General features: G+C 39.0%; 1 pseudogene; it reads left to right on the top strand.

The window, feature by feature from the left end:
- Positions 1–13410: 13410 nt before the first annotated feature.
- Positions 13411–14025, top strand: LOC114508212 (annotated as a pseudogene).
- The last annotated feature ends 703 nt before the right edge of the window (positions 14026–14728 follow it).

Here is a 14728-nt window from a genome sequence, read left to right as displayed (position 1 = left end):
AGGCATTTTTGTACATCAACAATGAAATATCAAAAACAGAAATTAGCAAAAAATATCCCATTTGATATAGCAACAAGAAAACAAAGTACCTAGGAATAAACCTAACCTAGGATCTAAATGACTTGTTCTCAGAACACTACACAACACTGAAGAAAGAAATTAAGAAAGACACAAACAAATGGAAGCATGTATCATGTTCATGGATTAGAATAATTAACATTGTCAAAATGTGTATACTACCCAAAGCAATTTATAGATTCAATGCAATGCCTTTTAAGTACCAATGACATAGTTCACAGATATAGAACAAACATTTCAGAAATTTATATGGAACCATAAATGACCCCAAATAGCTGCAGCAATTTTGAGAAAGAACAAAGTAGGAGGGATCAAATATCTGATATCAAACTGTATTACAAGACCACTATAATCAGAACAGCCTGGTACTGGTATAAGAACAGACAGGTAGACCAATGGAACAGAATAGAGAGCCCAGAAATAAATTCAAGTTTCTATGGTCAGTTAACATTTGACAAAAGGGGAAGAAGCATAAAATGGAGCAAAACTAACCTCTTCAACAAATGGTGCTGGGAGAACTGGATAGATACATGCAAAAAAATGAAACTCGATCACCAACTTATACCATACAGAAAAATAAATTCAAGGTGGATGAAAGACTTAAATGTAAGTCATGACACCAGAAAAGTCCTACAGGAAAACATCAGCAGGAAAATCTCAAACATTCTACCCAGAAACATCTTCACTGATATGTCCCCTAAAGCAAGGGGCATAAAGGAAGCAATAAACAAATGAGGCCTTGATGTGGACCCCAACTCATGGGGTCCATCACATTGTGGATGAGGCATGAGAAATTCACAAGGACTACAGAGTCCTGTGGAGGAAAAGGGACAGCATGACTTTTCTCTTGAGAGGAGAAAAAGCCTCGGCCCTTGCCATGACCGGCCTTTATTTCTTTTCTCAGCACATTACATGATGGTCCTCATTTACTATGCACAGGTTCACTTTAGGTGGCTACCCTTTACAGAAAACAAAGGAGAGGATGCTGCTAATCACATCACAGAAGAAGGATAGTTGCAAATGCAAAGGGAAAAGTCATTGAATCAGTTATACTCCGTGTTGGGGAGTTTTAGCATGGATTTTAGGAAGTTACAGTAAGCACTTGCTGTTTAAATTCAGGGTGAGGGAGTTTTAGCAAATCAAGTCTCCTAGCAGTCTAGGTACAATGCAGGCCTGATTCCCCACAGAAGAACCTATCCATGGGCATGGGTCCTGTGCATCTAAGTGGGAGCTTGGCCCACGCCATGCAAAATGGTATCCTATAGGACCTCATCAAATTAAAAAGTTTTTGAGTGGCTAAAGAAAGCAACATTAAAATGAAAAGAGAACCAACTATATGGGAAAATATATTTGCCAATGATACCTTGGAAAATGGTTTGATCTCAAAAATACCTAAAGAACTCACACGACCCCACTCCAGGAAGATGAAACCCAATTAAAAAATCAGCAAAAGATTTGAACAGACAGTTCTCCAAGGAGGACATCCAGAGGGCCCAGAGACATATGAAAAGTCGCTCAGCATCACTAACCATCAGAGAGATACAAATTAAAACCACAATGAGATACTACTTCACACTGGTCAGAATGGCCAACATAAACAAATCAACAAACAAGTGTTGGAGAGGATGTGGAGAAAAGGGAACCCTAGTGCACCCTTGGTGGAAATGCAGACTGGTGCAGCCACTGTGGAAAATAGTATGGAATTTCCTCAGAAAACAAAAATGGAACTGCCTTTTGACCTGACAATTCCTCTGCTGAAGAGGAAGAACACTGAAACACCAGTTCAGAGGAACATATGCACCTTAATATTCATAGCAGCACAATTTACAATAATCAACTACTAGAAGCAACCTAAGTGCCCATCAGTAAATGAATGGTAAAAAAAAACACGGTATATTTACACAATGGTACATTTACAGTACATTTACACAACTCAACAACAACGACAAAAAAGGAGCTCTTACCCTTTTCAACAGTATGAATGGAGCTGGAGAGCATTATGCTAAGTGAAACAAGCCAGGTGGTGAAAAACAAATACTATATAATCTCAACTTTAATTGGAGCCTAATCAACAGAATAAACAAGCAGGCAAAATATAACCAGAGACATTGAAATTATGAACAAGCTGACAGTAAACAGAGGGAAGGTGAGAGGGGATAGTGGGGGGAAGGAGGGGAAAGATTTTGAGGAACAACTATAAAGGACACATGGACAAAACCAAGGAAGGGTGGAATCAGGGGAGGGAGGTGAAGATGGCTGAGGTGGGGAGAGCAGTGAGGATAAATGCAGACAACTGTACTTGAACAAAAATAAAATAATTAAAATAAATAAATAATAAAATAATTAAAAACTGCAGTAATATTTTTAAATTTATTGTGGATAATTTTTAAAATGAAAAGAAGAACTAGACTTCAAAATTTGTCATTGAATTCAGTCAATACAACGTATTAGGTTAACCCATTTAAATTAGGATAATAAAGTTATCTCTAAGTTTGGATTTCCTCACAGAATAAACTCATTATCTGTCTCTGAAAAGTATTGTAATAAAATTAGGAAAAGTATGTGAAAATCCTGACCCAATTCCTGATATTTAGTAGATCTTCTAAATATTTGTTAAATCTTACTGGACAGCTGAATTGGTTATATCATCATCCCAATATGTAAAGGTTGCAGGTTCATTCCTGGTCAGGATGCATACAAGAATCAATTAATGAATGCATAAATAAGTGGCAAAAGAAACTGACCTTTTGTTTTGCTTTGTTTTGTTTTCTCTCTTTCCTCCTCCCTCTCTCTCTCAAAAAAATCTTAAATAAATCATTAGTATGATACTTTGTTTTGTCTTAAATATATATTTTTTTGACAAATAGTAGTTATTTTTAAATGCCCAAACCATCTTTTAAGAGTTTGTTAAATGAATAAAAATAATTAAGCAGGGGCACAAAATATAGTATGGTAACAGAAGGTGGTAAAATCTCTGCAGGAGAAATTCAATGTGTACTACTAACTACACTTTATATATTGACAGCATCATTTAAAAGTAACCCAGGAGTACTACTACTGTACAATTTTTATTCTGAATACCAGAGTTTTATGTCCAAAAAGACATGCTTTATATTCGTTTCCAATTTCATATGAGAAAAAAGACTAAACATCTATAGTAATCGAAAGGCCTAAGTGAAAGAAGAGTGATATCTACAGGTCATGGAAATCTGAATTTGATTAAAAAAATAAAATTTCTTATCTCTTGCTCCCTCCCACACCCCTCATTTCTTTACTGACAACACTGTCATCATTAGTTCTTGATGAATATAAGAAGGCACAATCAGATTCCATTTTTTAATGATAAACTGGCTATGTAGTTCAGATAAAGAAATAGAACTTTCTTGAGGACAAGGAATCTGTATGTGCTTTATCTTTCTTCTAAGTGATAGGGTACCCTTCAATTTTACCACCTAAGAGAAATGACAGAAAAAAGTTTAAGATAACACTAATTTGTTCACTTGAGTTAATAAAATTCCCACTGCAACAGAATGATGACAACTTACAAGGAATGTAACCACAGTGTTTGTATCATTAGATACATAGGTATATTTTAACTTTTCTATAATGCCATAAAAATTAATTTTCAGAATCTAATGGCAACTTTACTTTTCATGGAAGAATATGGATGTATATGATCAATTCAATCAGTTTTCAGAGAAATCTGATAACCATACCTCTTGAGAGTATAGCATTTAATGTAAGAACAACACTTACATTCTTTGTGTGCACATTTAAACAATAAAAGATTAGCTTTGGTTTTTTTTAAGGCAGTAGATCTATTTATAAAATACACATATCACCAAGATTGGTAGGCGTTTTTTCATTATATAAACTCTCTTCAGGGTAAATTATCATCTCTCTAAAGGAATAAGCAATGAAACCACTGACAATGTTCAAGTCTTCCAAATGACATACATCAGGTTGAATGCCTGCTAGGGTTTAAATATATAAGGAGTCCAAGAGACCAAACAAGGGTGACCAAGAGACCAAAAAGCCAAAGATATCTCAAATGGGATTAACTCTGAGACACTCTTCTAAGACTTTGTTAAATTTTGACCAGGGTCTTTCTTGTCACTAGGCTGAAAACCCAAATGACCACTAACCCATTTGAACACACATTTTTATTCAAATTTGAAAGCAATTATTTGCTCATCTCCCTGAAGCATCTTGTTATTTCTTTTACTGTATGTTATTCATAGACATACCACTTACTTATCAAATAGCAAGAAGAGGACTCTACAAGATGTTAATATCTAACAGAGATTCACAATATATGATAACATTGCTTTAGCAGTAACTCACCATGAATAAGGGCATTCCTGCTTTATTCTTATTTCATTATATAATGCAGCCAAATGTGGGCTCTTTTCTCTCATTCATAGTAACTCATTGTGTACCTCATCCTTACTATTCAGTTATTTGTTGTCTGTAGTTTCCTCACTATATTATGCCTTTAAAATTATTTCATACATGTTTTCTTTTTTTAATCAAACACTGGCAAACATCCATAGGAAGGAATAAGATCACAATTTTCTTATATTCAAGAAAAATTAATTGATGAATATGATTTACTGAAAATTACAATGAGTTTGGATATCATTTTTATTATTCTTCTGTACATAATACCTTTTAACATTATTATATTTACTATTACATGCTTTATCATGAGAGTTAACTAGGACATTTTTTCTATTGCAGTAGTAAAATTAATTAAATGTGTTCTACATCTGTTCAAATGTTTCAAAGAGGAATAGAACCCACATGAAACCTATCTACAAAAAATATATATTGTTTCTGGTAATACTATAGTTTTCAAGACAGTCTTCCCCCCGCCCCCCCCGGATTTCCTACATAGTCTTAGGTTTTAGCGACCTCTTACAACTGGCAGCCTCAATATTTATTTCATAGTTCATATTAACAAAATGTAGTCTATAGTAATGGGGGGGGGGGGAATGAGGACAACTGTAATTGAATAATAAAAAAAGAAAAAAGAAAAATATCAAAAATAGTAGATCCTGATCACATGGAACTAGAAAATCTGAAAATGAGAAACAAAAATCATGATGAAGACAAATCATATCGATGAAGACAACTTCCTTTGAATTATATATAGTATGTAATTAAAACCCACCTCAGAAAAATGTATGTACACAAAAGTCTGTCCAGAAAGTATACAGCCATGTAATATGAAAAATAGAGACATTTATAGAAGATACAAGATATAAAAAACATTGAACATAGGGCAATAACACCTCTGTCCCCACTTCAAAGTAGGCACTTTGGAATCTCATACGGTTCTCCCAATCATCAACAGCTGCCTCATTGTATTTTCCTGAATCTCATCAATGGTCTGAAATTTCTTCCTTTCCAAAGGCAATTTTAGTTTAGGGAAAAGCCAGAAGTCAGAAGGCACCAAATCTGGGCTGTAGGAGGCTAAGTCACCTGAGTGATTTGATGTTTCACCAAAAACCTCTGCATGAGATGTTGCTATGCATGAGCAGACACATTGTAATCATAAAGCTGCAGATCACCCATTGCCCATAGCTACAGCCTTCTGAATCATCTGAATAGGTTCTGCAAACTATAGTTAATGCAAAATTTTATGCAGATTCACTGCTGTGCTGGCTCAGCCATTTTGAGTGAGATGTCCACATAGTATACATACTTACTCAACAGTGTCTGCTGCCACCACCAACTAGTATAGTGAAGCCTTCCTTGTTCACACAAACACATTTCAGTTCACTTCTTTGGCTGAGACTGGTTACATTGATGTGTTGCAAACCATTCTCATTACATTAACAATGGCTCAACTTTTTCTTGGCAGACTTCATATTTATAATCATTTAATAACAAATACTCTATAAAAAGCTTCTGTAGACAATATAAGTAATTGAGAGCAATTAACATCTCCTGAAACATTTATATCAATCATACAATTTTCCAGAATCTGGAAATGACTATTATTATGTCAGTACATTTGGAAGATCAGGGAGTACAATTACTAACATACCACGATACTTTTCTTGACTTCCAAAATTTACATTATTGTTTTTTCTTCATTTTTTCCTTTGTTCAACTCTTTATGATGTTATGTTTGTGTTATATATGTATAATCCTCTTTTGAAATAAAGAGGATTAGAAAATGAATGAACGAATGAACTGTCAAATGCAATCTGAGGGTGAGCTCTTTGCTTAAAATTGATGACTTCAACTGTCATCTTAACTTGAGAATTTCAAATTTACCAGATTCCTTGTAGTAAATTTTTCTTTTCTAAAAAGTACAGAAAAATTTGGTAGTTCATGGCTTGATCAACATTCTCTAGTAAATATTTTAGGTTTTGTAGGTAATATACATTCTTAATGACATAGTGTTTTTTAAAAGCTTTTAAGTATGTAGTATAATATTCTTAACTGGCAATTGTATAGAAACAGACATTGGGCCCATTTTGATCAGGAAGCAGTATGTTGTGAAATGATGAGGGCCGTGCTAAGGTACTCTGGGGGCTCCTTCTTTTTCAATCTAGGCTGCTTCACACTGGTATGACATTAACTCTGAAGGAGCCAGATTTCCTGTCACAGTCCTCTGTCTGCTGCTCTAAAAGAGGTCTCATCTATAAGTCCCAGTAGCTCTTTTCTGAAACACTCTTTAAACAGGACTCAGTAAACTGAGCTCATGAAATGTGCTGAGCTTTGGAGCTATACAAGCCTAGTCCAGATTCTGACTGTGTGACAATCTGGCAGTGTGTCCTTGTTTAAGTTAAAGGGCGAGATATTCAATTTCCTCCTTAGTGAAATAGAAACACTAAAAGCAATGTTGTGTAGATGAACTCAAATAAAATAACATTTGAGCAAGTGAGTTCCCAGAGCCTAGAACACTGTATTGGCTCAGGCCCTGCCAGGTTCTTCCTCCTTCCTCCAGGCAGCTGCCCAGCAGCAGGAGCAGAAACAAGTGCTCACATCTTGAAAAGTCAGTGCTGCTTGGCCCAGGCAATTCCTTTCTCTCAGCAGCTTCCCAGCTTAGTGTTACTCTTTCAGAATTCTTTCTTTCCACTGAACTCACTATCTGCAAACATTTGTCAAGATACAGCTGTTTAATGTACCTAGTCAAAATGCCAGAGCACATAACAAAGGAAATCTATTCATGAAAGGGTGTTCTAGAAGTCTCACACTCACCTGCCCTGGAACTATCTCTTCCCCAAGCTAACCCTGGGAAGGCTTGCTTTGAATATGTAAACTTAATGAGATGATGTCAAAATTGTACTCAATATTTTATGTAAAGAGCTGACCATTTATGCCTTTGCAAGAAATAATGCTGTTTCACCTTATTTGTAAGAGTAATTAAAGTTTTATTTGGTTTTGATATTAAATCTTTGACATGGTTTTATACCTTCTTAGATTATTCTCTTGAAGTATTGTCATCAAATGTTAGAGGGAATGGCACACATTGTTCAGATCAGTGCACAGTTCCAAATATAAAAAGAACTAAATCTTTTGAAATTTCATTTCCTTTCTTGTTGTAAAGCACATAGTTTCTACTGCTAATTATTAGTTCCCAAGCCTAAAAAGAAAAAATTCATGCTGATATTCCTGGCAGGTAGTCTACAATGTTGTTAATAATAAATGTTAACAATTTTAGAAAATATCATATTCTTCTTTTAGACTCATTATACAAGATGCAACATGCCTACAGTTCTTGCCAATTATGTGTTATACCTATATGCAAAATTTTCATCATGCTTCTTAATCCTAGGACTGAATAGTTAATTAACCAACATTTCATTTGTTGAGCCCTTGGCATTCTGCTAGGTAGGACAGGAGTGTTTAACCCTGACTTTGTGATTGAATCTCCTATGGTAGCAATTTTCAACCACTGTGCCACAGAAAGCACACTGGTGTATGGCAAAATATTTTAAGGGGTTGTGAGTGAGACAAAGGGGGTCCATGACCCTAGGTGGGAGTTCCACATGGCCTGTGAGCTATCCAAGGCCTGAGAGGCTACAGCTGAAGTGATGGGAGGTGGCAGTAAGGCTCAGAAGAGGGGCTGTATGAGGTAATGGGGGAGCACATAGCCAGGACCATGGAGGGACAGAGCAGCAGCTGTAAGATTGTGGTGGTCAGGGACATGGATTATAGTAATATTGCTGTGGGGGAACCCCCCAAAAATGAGAAGGTGTGGAGAAGCAATGAAGGTGGTCAATGCATGCTTCTCCCTAGCAACCAGGATATGAGCATGATGCAGCAAAAATAGACACATAAGGTTGGTGTCAAAATCTAGGGAGATGCTTGGATGGGAGGGACATAACCTCCTATCTCCTTTTACCATGGTGGGATTAATGGAGCATGCTGTGCCCATGGAGCAATATGGAAGAAAAGAGGAATCTTAACCTCAAAAAACAAGGAAATTAAATGTGTAGAGAATATTTTATAATTGCTAGAGGCAGTGGATCTACCAGACCAGGTTGCCACAATGTACTGCCCAGAACACTAAAGGGATAGTTGCCAAATGAGCCAGGGAAACAAAACTGCTGATAAAGCAGCAAGACAAGTAGGAGGGCTGCCATGATTAGGGGTTTTGATCTCCTGCTTTGACTTGTCAAACTTTAAACCCCATTACAGAGAACAAGATGAGGAACATGCTCATGAATGGGGATTCACTAACTCTGATCTCAATTCTGTATGGATGATCAACACCATAGTATAATCTTACTTCCCCAGGATCTTGTGTATCCCATTCTCAAATACCTACATGAAAGGACTCTTTATGGAAGGGATGCTTTGATAGACTTCATTAGGCCACATTTGAAGGGCCCCCATTTGCAAATGACTGTTTAGAGGATTACCCAAGCTTGTTGAATATGTACCAAAAACAATCCTAACACAGAACACACCCCACCTAAAGAGGGAGTACTGTATAAAGGGTTATGCCCATTTGAAGATTGGCAAATAGACTTTACACAAATGCCTAAAAACAGAGGGAATTTCAAATTTTTAATAGTTTTTGTGAACATTTTTTCTGGATGTGTAGAGGAATACCCCAATAGAACTGATAAGGTGACTGAGGTAGCAAAACTTCTTAAAGAACTAATTCCTACATTTTCATTTCCTCATAGCATTCAGAGTGACAGTGGACCATCATTCACTTCAGAGATCTCTCAGAGGTTGGGCAGGCACTGCAAATAAGATGGAAATACCTGCATGTTGGAGACCTCAATTTATGGAAAATACTGAGAAAATGAATCACACAAAAAATAAGACCCTGGCAAAAATATGCCAGGAAATAAATGCATTTGAAATAGGACCAGGCACTTCTCCTTGCTTTGCTCTGGATTACAGTAGCACCCAGAAGTGGGCTTAAGTTAGACATTTTGAAATAATTTATGGGAAACCCTTACAAACCTCAGTTTTGGGAGTGCCCCCAGATTTGGATCATGAGTGGAAAATTAAGCAATATGTACAACATTTAGGGCAAACGCTAACATTTTTGCACGTTTCCTAATTGCAAATCTGCCTACCCATCTGATGAGCCCTTACACCCATTCCAGCCAGGAAACCAAGGCTTACTAAAAACAAGGAAAACTCAAGGACCTGAACAACAGATAGCTGAACAATGGACTGTTCCCTATAATGTCCTACTAACAACACACTCTTCTCTAAATTTTGTGGGAATTAAGCCCTGGATCCACGACACAGGAATAAAATGGGTACCACCTGAGGAGAATTTGAACCTTGCTTCTATGGTTGATGCTGAAAAGGAAAGCTAGACTTGCACTCTGAAAGGATATTTAAAATTTCCCTTTCAGAAAGATGCAGTGGGCCCCAATGCAAAGTGACAATGTCCCTTTACTTTATGTGTTTGCAGATTCAGGGGATGTTAGGTGCCAGATATGGAGTTTGGGGGTGGTCCATTCCGTTGTTAAAGGACGAAGATTGAAAGTGAGTTATAGTTATTCCTGAGTGAGTAAGAAGGTCTATGAAGTTTGCAGAAAGTGTGTAGAAAAGTATAAGGCATACATAAAGCTGAAAAAATGTTTGTGAAGGTTGTAGAGGTCATAGAAGGGTGTGAAATTATTTTCTTTGAAAGGAAAGAAACCACAGTGCCTGGATTGAATTATTCTTTTCTTTAGCATATCTTTTGTTTCTTGCTTTCTGATATTTTGGGGACTTTGGGAACTTTGCTGTTTTGTGTATATTGGACTTCCATGTCATTTGGGCCTCGTAAAGGTCAGTTGCGATGCCAGTTAGTCTGAGAACATGTCTCTGCCTTTTGGGGCTTTCTGTCATTTGGACCTAAGAAGGGTAGTCCTGTGCCAGTTAGAGCTGTCTGGGCTAAGAAAGCACATGTCTGCCATGAAACCAGTTGCTAAGAGGTCACATCTTTGCCAGAAGACCAGTGGATGCACTGGTAGGTGGGAGAATGCTTCTGCCATTGGGGCTTCATGGCATTGGTACCAGGTAGAATCTGGCTGAGGTGAAAACATACTTCTTCCTTTTGGGGATTTATGTCATATGGACTTAGGAAAGGTCATCTGGTACCCGTTAGCACTGGCTGAGGAAAGAGAATGTCTTACTATTGGGACTTCATGCAATTTCAGACTTGGGAAAGGCCATTCGTGTGATTGGTTGGTGAGAGAAAATATCTAAGGCCCTTTTATCTTTTTTTTTTTCAGAACTCTGGGTTTTTTATTTATTTTTTGTTGTTTTGTTTCTGTTTTAAAAGAAATTGAGGATTTCTAAGGGTTGAGAATTTCATATTAAGTTGGAAAGAGAGTAGTGTAAGATAAAAGACATGGAAATGCAATTTTGAAAGATATTGACAGAACAAGGATTTTTCCTTTGTGTTATTCTCCTTACCTGATCATTCTAGATTTTGGACATAAAATTCTCTTTGCTTGAAGCCAGTAGGACCGGTTTCACATTGTAGTTTTAATAACCAAGACTTTGACTGGAATGTCATGCCTGAATGGGGCATTCCTGAACTCTGGCTGTTACCAGAAAGCCTTGAGGAACAGAGATTGACTTTGGAAGCTAACGAAAGCCCACTAGAGTAATGGCCTAGTATGTTGTTTGGTCTTGTGGTTCATAGAAATCTTCCTAGGGAAGGAACAGAGGTTGCTTTCCTGAAATATGGCGAGGAGTAAACTTAAAAAAATGGGAACCTCAAGGACCTGAAGAATATAGGTACTACAAATAAAGCTATATGGAGGACTGTGGCTTGGCTTCTGTGACATGAAGGATAGACTCGGTTCAATCTAAAGTTCCTTGTGTAAGTTCCAGCAAAGCAGAATTTTAAAAAGCCTATATGTTAAATACTGCTCTTGTTATTTTTATGTAAACAATGAGGCAAAATTGAAAACTAGCAGCCTTTTTGAGGACAATGAGGATAATCTTAGGGAGAGGAATCAGATTTTCGGGAAAATCACAATGCTCAGTCATGAACATTGGACATAGTATAGCTAACTATCTTTAAAGTTTGTTTTCATTTGAGAGTTGATCTAGTTACACCTGATGATATCAAATTATCACAGCTTAAGATGATTCTAGCAAAGGTCTTGCAAGTGAAAATCTTCTTAAAACAGTCTTACAGATGTAGAGAGAGTGTAGGTCTCACTTAAGAAGCCCATCTGCATTGCAGTCTCCTGGTACTCATTGGTTTGACTGGACTAAACAGTAGAGTTGGTGAAGTATGGTGCAGCCTATTGGCTTCGCTTTAAAACTATTTTATTTTTCTGCCAAAATGATTCATGTAGAAGGGGTCCAGAAGTGTCATAGAGGAGGATCTCAGGATATTCCCCTCAGCCTAATTTAAGTAGTAAATAATAGGGCTTCACACAGGTGTGACACACCTTGCACACCTTCCTCCAAGGAAGCCACATTTTCTTAATCAGGGACAATTTAGAATTAATTCCTACCTTTGTTATTTAGTTGTTATAGTTTTGATTGTGCCTTCTAACTCTCTTGAAAAATTTGCCACCTCCAGAATACAACTAGGATGCCAACTCATCCAGTAATTGCATCCTTTGGTTGTCATACATGCTGCTACCCAGGGACAACCAACTGACCTGGACTTCTCAAGAATCTTCTCCCTGTGTAAAGGTTAGCCTCCATTCCAGACCCCTTTTATTAGGGCCTCTGGACCAGCAGATAGGTAGGCCTAAGTTCTTTGTCTAGGAGGAAGTAGTTACAGAAAAACAAGACCTTCATTCCTCTGCCTTTGTAAGATTATAAGTGTCCAAAGTATTAAAGGGGGGATCATAATGGGGCAACCCCCTGGTAATGGGGAGGGGTGAAGAAGCAATGAAAACATTCCATTCGTGTGTCACCCCGGCAACTGGGACAACATGCACATGTTGCAGCAAAAAGAGGCACATAAGGCTGGTGTCAATAGCTAGGGAGGAGATTAGATGGGATGGACATACCCATCTACTTCTGCCATGTGGGAGATTGTAAAGCTGTCTTTAAAAGCAGAGCACTCAGAGATGCCAGACACTTTTGCTCCCCCATCTCCTGGCTGGTGGGTCTGTAGCTGAGGCACTGAGGTTCTTGAGCTGGTGGGCCTTGCCAGTTAGATTCCCTATACCCCTGCCCAAGCACACCAGGGCCTGCTTGACTGGGATTGCAGCAGGTTCCAGTGAGAGGGCAGTGAGGATGGTTTGGGTCAATGGGCTCAAGGAGCATGTTGTCCAATAAGATCTGCACTCCTTCTGCAGACTGGAAGTCATGGCAGCTGCTGCCATTCCATGGCCCCTGCCTTTGGCATGGGCATGGCAAGCCCCATACCCCTTCCACAGATGGGAAGCCACAGTGACCACCATTTACCCATGGTCCATGGCTCTGGCACAGCCCCAGCAATCCCTGTGCCTCTTGCCCCCTACAGGAAGCTATGGAGCCTGCTGCCTCCCCACAGTCCACACCAGTGTGGGTCTGTTTGGTACAGTTTCAGTGTAGCCTAGGGAAAAGTCCCACATCCCTCTCTGAGTGCTCTGAGCCTGACCAGGAGTGCTGCAAGCACTGGGCCTGTAAGGGGGTGTAGACATTGGCCAGTGGGTACTGGGAGCCAGTATAGCTGGGCAGCAAAACCTATGCCCTTCTGCCACATACAAAACTGAGGGAAGCTGCCACAGCAGCCATCTGCCAGTTATCCTCATGCTCCTCTGCCAAAGGGGCGTCCCCATCAAGAAACCTGTTGTGTATATTTTAAATAAATAATTTCTTTTTCCTTTGATTTTTTTTGTGCCTATGGGTAGCAAGTGGTAGGATCCCCACTGGTTGTTCACTTATAAGATAGTATTGATGAAAGTTTTTGCCAAGGATACCTACCCAGGGAGTTATGTCTCCAATATGTTGAGAACTATACCTCAAGCTTTGTGATAGACAAGCATTGGCATTTAGCTCAACATGTGGGACACTTTAGGTTCCTCTTACCAGGATAATGTCTGGCCCCTGGCCTATCCTGATTCACAAGCTGTGCTCATCTGCTTTGTCATTAGCTGAGCAGAAACACTGGATGGTGTCCTCAAGACATGGCAAGGGGAGTCCCAGGGGTTTTGCCCAAATGCCAAGGTTCTGGTTGGCTATAAATTGGATATGCAGATCAACCTGGCCGCACTGAAAGATGTGTCCAAGAAGTTTGTCCCTGTTTCAATTGAGCAGGGACCTGTGCTTGTCATGTAGGTGCCAGTTGTGTACTACACGGAGTGCTCCTCCTAGTCCACTGAGTGCAACAACAGGGATGTCTTCCATGTGGACATACTGGCCTCCCTTGGCTATGGTCATAGGCAGCTACACCATACTGACTCACTCTGGAGACTGCAGCAATCTGCTCTGCTGGCAAGATGACCAGGATAGGGTAACTATAAGAAAGGCAAGATACGTAAAGGCTGAGCCAAGAGTTGCAATTTCATGTGAGTAGCCAGGGAAGAGTAGAGTGTCAGGAGGAGTGATGACTCTTCCACGATGGCACAACTATTCCCCTTTTTGCACCCTGGCTTCCTGACTTCCTGACTGTGGCTGGGACTTCAAGATAGGTTGAGTGAACAGTTCTCCTAGGCAAGGGACCCAGAGGCAGAAAGTGCCACAATTTCCCATATCCTCAATTCCCCTTCTGTCCACAGAAATTTGAAGGAGCTATCAGGGCAGGCATTTGGGCCAGGAGCTTGGAGGGAGTAGTGGGGTTGGGGAAGCTGGTATCAAGCAGAGACCTTAAATGAGTCCCTGTATATGAAGGGTACCTTCCCTCCCTGCCGCCAGTCGCCATATCCTGGTCCTGACTTCCCTCTCTAAGGACAGTGTCTGTTCCATGACCTTCTCTTTCCACTCCTCTCACTTCCAGAGCTGTTCTCACTCATCCTAACCTCCAGGAAACATGCACTAAATTAAAAAGAAAGTTAAGAAGCCCCTCTACCCATATATCCACCAGTCCTAATTCCTCCTTCTCTTCCCCTAACAGTCTAAAAATAAATCCCATGTCCATGGGAAAAAACCTAAAATTTAAAACATGCAATACCTGACTATTTAGTTAGGGGCACTGAACTCTTTTCCCTTAGATTGACAAATAAAAAAATGACAATGCCCAATACATAGTAGCTATCCAGTGTGAATGAATCAAAAA

Source organism: Phyllostomus discolor, chromosome 10, assembly GCF_004126475.2.
Source record: "Phyllostomus discolor isolate MPI-MPIP mPhyDis1 chromosome 10, mPhyDis1.pri.v3, whole genome shotgun sequence".
Classification (NCBI taxonomy): Eukaryota; Metazoa; Chordata; class Mammalia; order Chiroptera; family Phyllostomidae; genus Phyllostomus; species Phyllostomus discolor.
The sequence above is the reverse complement of the archived record's forward strand: the minus strand, read 5'-3'. Positions and strand labels throughout refer to the sequence as shown.